The sequence below is a fragment of the Palaemon carinicauda genome, chromosome 25, assembly GCF_036898095.1.
Source record: "Palaemon carinicauda isolate YSFRI2023 chromosome 25, ASM3689809v2, whole genome shotgun sequence".
NCBI classification, from domain to species: Eukaryota; Metazoa; Arthropoda; class Malacostraca; order Decapoda; family Palaemonidae; genus Palaemon; species Palaemon carinicauda.
The window spans coordinates 18,501,376-18,511,604 of record NC_090749.1 but is presented as its reverse complement, the minus strand read 5'-3'; positions in this window follow the sequence as shown (position 1 = coordinate 18,511,604).

Genomic DNA, 10,229 nt, shown 5'->3' with positions numbered 1-10,229 from the left:
GGGCAAGGTTTCCCTTCCTCCATTGCCTTTAAGACTGCTGTGAAGGCCTTTCCGATGAAGGGGAAAGTCGCAGCATTCAGCGCAACGAAGGTTGGATGCTTCTTGCTAAGCGCCGGCATCTTGGAGTTGGTGAAACCCCTACTCTTCACCGCCTGGGCTAACATAGCCTGGGCCTTCGCGAGATCGAACATGATAACCTCCTTCGGTTCGGTCTCTTCCTTTGAGGCTGGTTCGGACCTGAGCCGGACGTAACAGTCCGGATAAGCCTCGAAATTCGGGAAGAATTCCACTTATTCCAGCAAGATAGAGCCAACCCTTTTACTGATGTAGATTTTTCCAGTCGTGATTGGCATATGCTCGGCATATCTCCATGGGTTAGCATACCTATATCTATGAGGATAATTAGAACTAGTCAGCTTAGATTTTTCAAGTTCTAACTCTTTTTAAACATCAGGCTCATGAAGCTTTATCTGAGCTCCCTTATCTTTGGCTTCATCCTCCTTTGTAATTGTTCACGTTTTAATTCTGCTTCTAATTGCTCATGTTTTAACTCTACTTTTCTTCTCTCTATTTGAGCTCATGAGTAGTATTAAGTGGTCAGACGATGACGTATTCCATGAGCGGCTAAGTCCAGAGCCTCCGATCTCCCACTAATGAATGACAGCCATTGTCTCTTGGCTTCAAGAAAATTTCTTCAAATCAGTAGAAGACTGCCTTGCTGCGCTTCTCAAGCTGGCCTCTCCATATTCCCTTCTTCAGATCATTCACCGCCGACAACGGTTTTCCCAGCCTTGCATCAAGCAGAGAACAACCAGGTAAAACTTAAATACATCGCTCAAGAATGGCTTTTTCTTTCTATAAAATTGTCCCAAGAGGTAGTTTAAAGTATGCTAAGTAAATGCATTTGCTTTTTCAAAAAAAAAAAAAAAAAAAGAATCAAACCATTCCCGAGCAAACAACTTAAACATCGAAATTTACCACAACCAAACAATTCATATCATTTACAAAAAAGTAAAATGCACAGGGATTTGCATTTTTCTACAAAATCATCCCTACACTGCTGTTTTACACCATTTATCATACCAATCTGATTGTTTTTTACTAAATTCTACAAATGTCTGCTTTTCTTGCTTTGTCCAACTCCTAAACTTCATCTTATAAGCTTTAGATGTTAATTTATAGGCTTGTGAAAAAAAAGAAACATTTTCCAAGATTTCATAATATTGTACCCTATACTCAAGAATAGTAGCCTAAACTTTTTGAGCCCTACCACACAAAACCGCAGATAACATCTAAGCCCAACTTTCTGCTGGCTACTTACATTTCTTAGATTTTTTCTCAAAACAGGCTAGATATTCATCAAAATCCTTTTCATTAAAAGGAGGTACAACTCTATCTTCATGAGAAAATGACTTACCTTTATTTATGAGGATAACTAGAACTAGTCAGCTTAGATTTTTCAAGTTCTAACTCTTTTTGAGCATCAGGCTCATGAAGCTTTATCTGAGCTCCCCTATCTTTGGCTCTCTCCTCCCTTGTAATTGTTCAAGTTTTAATTCTGCTTCTTATTGCTCACGTTTTAACTCTACTTTTCTTCTCTCATGCTCAGTCTGGGCTTTTAATTCTTTTTCTCTTAAACGAGCTTCTATTCTAAGCCTTTCAAGTTCCACAGCAGGTAAATCAGAACACACTGATTCTCTATCCATTGTATCTAACACATTCTGAGATAGCACATCGTCTTTAACGTAAGGTTTAACTAACAGATGTTCAATATCCCCTTTCTTCATTGAATTTTTAACATTAAGCTTAAGATGTTTGTCTAAACTCACTAAGCTAGATTTCTTGAGATCACTTAATTTCTCAACATGTGGATCCTCACAAAATTCTTCAAAAAACCCGATGGTATTAATTTCTGACATGTTCGCTGGCTATATTATACAAGTGACAAAATACGATATTGGAATTACAAACCTTGCTCTGATTCCATCTATAATGTTTCAATGCATCCGGAAGACAAAAATTACAAAAAGATCATTGTTCAGAATGCATCTAATATGTTGAAAACGCTCTAAAAAATAAAATTACAAAAACATAATCATTCTGAACAAATCTATAATGATTAAAACACATTCAGGACTCATGGGACTAAAATTACAGAAAAAACATTACTCCAAATGCATTTATAACGTTTGAAACATTTATAAAAGATTAAAATAACAGAAAGATCATTACTCAGAATACATGCGTAACATTTAAAATGCTCCAAGAAAACTAGAATAACAAAAAGATAATTGTTCAGAATGCATCTATAATGTTCAAAATGCTTCCAGAAGACAAAAATTTTAGAAAGATCATCGCTCAGAATGCGTCTATCATGTTAATAACCCTTCCAGAAGACTAAAATTAAAGAACGATTATTGCTCTGAATATATCTTTAACATTTAAAAGACTTCAAGAAGACTGAAACTACAGACAGATCATCACTCAGAATATATCTATAACGTATAAAACGCATCCTGAAGACTAAAATTTAGCTCCCAGCCAGGCCCCAAATTCTGTTACGTTCATCTATTGTACACAACGTAGATTATGCATAATCTACTCATAAAGTTTTTTAAACAATAGGAAAAAATTAACAGCATTATGAAAATAATATTCAACAAACAGAAAATAAGACTATAATCAAGATTTAACATAAATATTTACACACACACACGGATACATGTCCCTATGCACTGCCAACGCAAGAGCCCGTGTCCAGCAGAAGGCTGGGCAATCTATCAAGCAAGGATAAGTATATGAACTGCACAATGGAGGAACTAGGAACTCTAGCCCAGGAAACAGTCAGGAGTACAAAACCGGCAGGGGCGCACACCTACTACACTGACAGTACCGTAGATCCTGGTATTCGGAAAACAGGAGCTGCAGTATATTTCAATAACTTTTTGGCCTGCTGGAGAGCATTCAACAATGCCTCCACCGTGCAGACAGAGTTTGTTGTAATAAAACAAGCACTAAAACACTCGATTGAAAATGAAGAACCTGTAGTCATTCATACTGACTCAAGATCCTCAATGCATGCCTTGCAATAGGAAAAGAACAAAGAAACCAAGGCTCTACTAGCTGATATCAAAGCACTCCTACATCAGCGGAATTAAAGAGGCAGACCTGTGACTCTCAATTGGATTCCCAGTCACATTGGAATACCAGGGAATAAGAAATCAGTTGAGCTAGCCAAAAGCACCAGACACATACACAGAGTATAGGTACACATGGGTCACGGACCTAGTGCCTCCCTCATTGACAGACACATGCCAGGAGAGCAGGCTATATTGATCCACAGACTCAGGCTGGGGTATAAAGCAAATTGGGTGATGAAAGAAAATAATGTTGAAAGACCCTGTGAATATTGTGACCTCACACCACAAAAAGCCCTCCTGCATTAACTGCAAGAATGAACAGGAAAAGCCTAACTGAAAGATAACCTTCAAGCGGACACCAACTCGCAACACGCTAAGGAAAATGAAAAGAAGTGTATATGTAGAAATGCTGTTTAGTTTCGTCTTCCAATGGACCTCTTCTTGGGGCGTTTCTTATGCAAAACAATAATACACACGTTTGTACATACAGGAAAGGCTTCAAATTGTCAAAAAAAAAAAAAGGAAAAAAGGATAAAAATATACTTTTACTACCCTACAGGCAAAAGTTGGGTCGTAATAGTTTATCTTTATCTTTTATTTTTCCTTTTTTTTACGATTTGAAACCTTTCCTGTATGTACAAAAGTGTGTATATTTTCTTTGCATAATAAACGCTCCAAGAGGAGGTCCATTGGCGGACGAAACTGTTGAGCATTTCTACATATACACTTCTTTCAAGTTTCCCTATGTAGACTACCATATATTGAGTTATCTTCGTGGTAAGGAAGATTTTATATATATATATATATATATATATATATATATATATATATATATATATATATATATATATATATATATATATATATATATATATATATATATATATATATATATATATAGTATATTCTATTTTCTACCAAATAATGAAAAGTATTTATGTATTTTCTTCTTAACGCTGATATGTAAATAAATCTTATGAGTGCTTGATAATGAAATTTATTATGTTATGGTTGAATATTTCTGTACTGCTGATGGAACTTTGTTTTGAAATCAATTTATTTTCGTTTACTTTAAAGTCTTCACTGCTGTTAATGTGTATTTATGAAGCAAAAATTAAGAGCTGTTTACTTTGTAATTTTGTAAGTCACTTGATATAAAATAGTTTTTCACCAGTGTAATTAATGTTATTATATATTTTGATACCATGTTACTAGGCCTTGCAGTATAGTTAGGTTCCTATATAAAGGGCATTGGGCAGCAAAGTAATTTAAAAGGGTGGGGGTGGATTTGGAACTGTTGGGTTAGGGCTGAATGTAGATGTGGGAGCGGGGGAGGGGGTGGGGGTTGTCACTAGGATCCTTGCCCTGGGGTGGCAGCTAGGTATGCGAGGGCCCTGATTGAACAAGAGCATTTTCTTGTCAAACCTTAATAAATGATCTGGAAAACAATCTTTCAAGAACTGCAATTTTCTCAAGACAGAGTTTACCTCCATCAAAACAAAACAACAACAAAAACTAAATTCGAGGCATCACTCCCAACTTCCTTTTCAGGACTAATTACAGATCCAGACCGTAAGCCAAGGCTATTTATTAATCTGTAATGAATTTATACTCCTAAGTGTTATATGTTACGTTAAATTTATGTACATTGTATTACAAAACTTGAGAAAATGGCTTATTTTTTTCATGTATGTTGATGTAAAAATAAAATAATTCGTTTTATTTCATATATGTTTATATAAAAATAAGACAAATTGTTTTTATATATGGTAATGTATTTGTAACTCAAAATATCATTATGTTCTGGAACGGGAGTTCTAGATACTTCTCAAAACTACTGTACTTTGGCGCTGGCGTCTGACGAACGTGAGTTCAACAGAAATATTCGAGAGTGGGTTCCTGGAGCGTCGCTATTGCATAATGTTAGTCTTGAATGATCCAGAATCCTCTAGAGTATCGTGTTGTTACTGATATAAAAGTACATGTGCATGCGTGCGTAGATTGCCTGGACATTATTCCCGAACGGGGCTCTTAGACAGTCAGGCATAGGTGAAAGACCCAATCGTGTGGTCATGGTCTTGCCAGATTTTGGCTCACAAGACTCTGCTCAAGAGTATTGCTCTGCCCAGAGCAAGATCATATTTCAGAGTAACTAGACACATATGTAAGAAAATCAGCTTACCCAAGAGCATGCAGAGCCAAGACAGGCCCTTAGAAAGGATGTACAGTCAGTCAGCACCGAGGCATAACTGGAAGCAAGGATAACAGAAGTAAAGATTAAACTGAACCAAAATAGTAACAAAATCTAAGTAAAATGAAACAATAAATTATTCATTTTATTATGCACTATACTTAGTTGTGTAGATTTTGAATTTCTAACTTATTTGTTTTTGTGTTTTTAATTATTTTTCATAATTGTAAGTGAAAATTTTAATATTGCATGGAAGATTTAGTGAAAATTTACATATATAGTGAAAGAACAAGAAATCAGAATTTTAAAAAGAGTATGGTCATCTTGATTGACACCTTGTGGTACGGGAGTGAAATTAATAGCGCACTTATTATTATTATTGAATACCCCCACATCTGGGGTTAGACATCAACTAATATTCCTAACCATCATACCAGGGTTTCTACTTTTTATCAGATCGAGTTAAAATTAAATAATGTAGTTGTAAATACTGGGCTACAGTGGGCTCTCATAGCTTGGCTGTGTTCACTACTTTACTTTAACTGTGAAATTACATAGCTTCTGATCTTGCGATAAAAGAAGTAATAAATATTCTACAAATTAAAATAATTATTCCATTCATCACCTACTGTAAATCATCTTAATTGATTGTGAGAAAATGACTGATAAGTAATGTTACATTTCTTAATTTATTTGTAACAACTGGATATTGTTTTCCAGCATTGGAGAAAAGACCAACATATACATATAGCATTTAACAACATTATTTCATTAAAGATATTGAACCATGTTGAATTCAGATTAAGCTTTTTGTAACTTGTACAATCCTTTGTTCTTTATTGCATCTTCCAAATAGAACCGGATTTAATTGGTTATTTCATTTGGCTGGAATCCAATCCCGGTAATTATAAGTTGTGATGGCCTATTGGAAGTGTTCTTGCCTGGCACTCCCAGCACAGGGGTTCAAGTACCACTCAAACGGAAACTTTCTTTAGTGTCTGAAACCTCACCTTCCTTGCTGAGTCATCAGCAGCCATTGCCTGGTCCTAGGTTGGGTGGAGAGGTGCTTGATTGCTTATCACACGTGTATATTGTCAATCTCTAAGGCATTGTCTGTCCTGCTTGCGAGGGCATATTCAATTTCCTTTGTCTCTGTCACTTATGAGCGGCCTTTAAACCTTAATTGGGTTCCTTCAATCTGGCATCAGTGTATGATTTGTCTCTCGAATTAGATTCTTCATTGCAAGGAATGATATCTACTTTGAAGTATAATAAAGAACATCCCACACTGGAAACATTATCAAGATAACTTTTGAATGAAACCTCTCACCTACATCGATGTAGTCAGTTACTACAAAACTTCACTATTAGTAATTTTTGAAAATTCTTTCTTTCTTTCTTGTTCACAATTGGTAATAAACTATTTATCTTTTCTTTCCTCTTAGTGTCTTGAAATGAACCTTCAAATTGACTCCAGAGGGAAAATTAACCTCTTAAGGCTCTTCCCTTCCTCTTCTAGATCCCCCTGCAGACCTCAATTAATAATCACGTCATCATCGAACCCATAATAAGTATCCTTTAACAACTTTATTATCTGAGACACCTTAAAAGAAAATTCATGTTTTCCTCCTAATTGACTTTACACAGAACGAATCTTTTCCTTCACAATTCTCCTCGCATCAGAGCATTTTCTTTTTTACCTGGAATACTGGAAGATTCGGGAAGATTATAAATCATCTTTCAAATGACGTTTTCTGGTAAAACCTTAGTAATTGATCTGGAAAACAATCTTTCAAGAACTGCAATTGTGTCAAGACAGTCTCCGTCTGTCTACCCAAAAAATCAACAAAAACAAAGTTCAAAAAAAAAATCAAGGCATCACTACCAACTTCATTTTTAGGACTCATAATAAATCCAGAATGCAAGCAAACGCTCTTTATTATTTTGTAATGAATTTGTACTCTTAAGTGTTATATTTTACAGTAAATTTATGTACATTGGATTACTAAACTTCTGAAAATTGCTTATTTTTCATGTATATTGATGTAAAAATAGAATAGTTTGTTTTATTTTATATATGTTGATGTAAAAAACAAAAAAAAATAAATGATTAATTGTTATAAATGTTAATGTATTTGTAACTCAAAATATCATGTCTGGAGCAGGTGTTCCAGAAACTTCTCATAACTACTGTACTTCGGCGCTAGCCATCTGGCGAACGTGAGTTCAACAAGATGATTTGAGAGTGGGTTCCTGGAGTGTCACTACTGCGCAATGTTAGCCTTGAACGATCCAGAATTCTCTAGAGTATTGATCCAAATATAAAAGGACAGATGCGTGCGTGCATAGATTGCCTGGACATTATTCACGGATGGGGCTCTTAGACAGTCAGTCATAGCCCCCAAGGTGGAAGACCCAACCAGTGCGGTGAGAGTCTGGCCAGATCTCGGCTCACGACAATCTTTTCAAGTGTATTGCTCAAACCAGAGCAATCAAAGTTACTAGACACATATGCAAGAAAATCAGCTTGACCAACAGCATACAACCAAGACAGGCCCTCAGAAAGGACGCACAGTTGCTCAGCCCCGAGAGCATAACTTTAGGTATGGAGGTGCAGTCGTTCAGTCACAAGAGCTTGACCGCAGTGACAGGAGTGGGGGTGACTGGGTCAGGATCAGTGGAAGTCTTACATGGATGCCTGAAACGTGGAGCTCTTTGGGGCTTAGGTGGCTGTGGTGGGGCAGCTACTGCAGTGGTAGGTGGGATGTTCTGTTGTGCTGTCAATCTTCTAAATTGCTTTGGACACCTCCTGTTCCCGGCGTGGAACACTTCGGATGGGTCTATGACCCGCTCTTGTGGGCGTTAATGTATTCTTGGGTGGGATGCTGGTGGCTCCATACTCCACAGGCCGTTGAGCTCCTGCAGTTCTCGTTGAGGTGGAAAACACGTTGGCAGTTGAAACAGCATAGGGGGTCGATGTCTAAGTCCTCTATGGGGAGAATTCCCCATAGTCTGAGGTACATTGACTGTAGGATTGGCCCAATGAAGGTAAATATGACTTTCCTGATAGGCTGTTTATGGCTGCCTAAATGCGGTATAGCATGGGCAACATTATTGCAGTCAGTTATGAAGGACAGTGGCATATTGACAGAATAACTGGAGACAACTGCTTTCCTCAATTTCCTGGAAGGATCAAGATAGGCCAGGGAGGTTTCCCTGTGAAAAAGGCTATTGCTATCCTGACCCTTAGGTTTAATGATCATGTCACCCTTCAGAATGGCTCTGGCAGAGATCTTTATTCCTTGGTTCGAGGCTGCAATGGCAGCAACTGCTACATAGGATGGTACACCTTCCACGGCTGGTAACTTGAATTTTGGCAGGTGCTCTGGATCCATAGAGGTGGGCCGTGGTTCTGGAGCAGGCTCAACAGTTGGAGTGAGTGTGACAGTAGTTTTAGCAAGTTCTGGAGTAGGCCCAACAGTTGGGGTGAGTGTGGCAGTGACTTCAGAAAGTAGCTGTGTTAGGGAGGATGTGCAATTTCAGTCTGGCTGATGAGCCTCAGCCCGAGCAGGATAGCGAGTGTCTTTGGAAGGATCCAGGTCCATGGCTGACACTTCTTTTTCTGTTTTTAGAGTGTTAGTAGGTAGTGTGGCGGTCGGGGTGGCAGTAGGTGGTTTCGCTGTTGTTCCACTCTTTTTCTTCTTGGCAGGTGGCATCCTCACTGATTGAGGAGAGGGGTCAAGAACAGTAAGACCACGTTCTTGATAATATCTATAAGGTGTAGCTTTCGTGCAGTCGATATTTAGATTCAATTTAAAACTGAGCTATCTAGGTGGCCTGCCAGGGTCTTCAGTATCTTCTGTAGAACTCCTGGGGTATGGAAGTGTGGGATCTCAATGTTGATGAGCTTCAGTGATAGTGGTTTCTTGTGCAACGGAGGCTCACTATTCCTTCTATTGACAAGTTGATATACAATGTCATGGTACAGATTACAATCATTGCATCTGCCCAATATCTTGTGCTGGACACAGTCCCAATCAAGCTGCAAGCCAAGCTCTGAAGCCAGCTTGAGAGCAAGGAACACAGCTTTTCCCTTCTGATCATAGTATGTAGTGTATTCCTTGCATTTTTTCCTGTCAACATAACAAAAGTCTTGATAATGCTGGTGCTCCTTACTATAGCAGTACCAACAGATGAAGGTTCCGCTATAATAGCTTATTGGAAAGTCGACAGTGTATGTCAGAGCTGAAAATTTCTGCCACCAAACTGGCAGGGAGCTGGGTGTCCCTTGTGCCGGATAGGAGAGTTCTTGAGCTGGCAGAAAGATCATTGCTTGCTTTTTAGGGTGTATAGTCTTGTGCTGGACAGGGGTTCTTATACTGGCAGCCCATTTTAGAGATTAGGGGGAGGCAGAAACAAGAGAGACCTGACTGAACACTCCTTTTATTGGAGACACTCTTCAGGTACACCCTCTCTGACTCTGGACTTTAGTGACTACACAAACCGATAAGTATTTTGAAGAAGATAAAAAAGCCTGAATTAGTATTCATTATCAGAATCAGGAGCCATAATTCTTCCTGTCAACAGTTTATATTTGAAACTACACAACACCATCTGTCCCTTGCTTTATAAAAGTTTGGAAAGTTAACTTGTCTTACTTGATAACAACTTTCGTTCGTTCATTGTATTGTAGCCAACAATTCTTTTTGGTACAGGCCTTTCCCTTATTCGGTCCGTAGGTAACCTATAAAATACAGGTTGGTTGTTAAACAATGGGAAATTTGGAAGGTTTTTAGTTGTAGAGACAGATGCAAACAGAGGAAGGATGGTGGTGGTAGTGGAAGGGGTCTATTATGTCACGGATAGTGGTAGTTTGCAGGGTTTGTAAGCCCTATGAA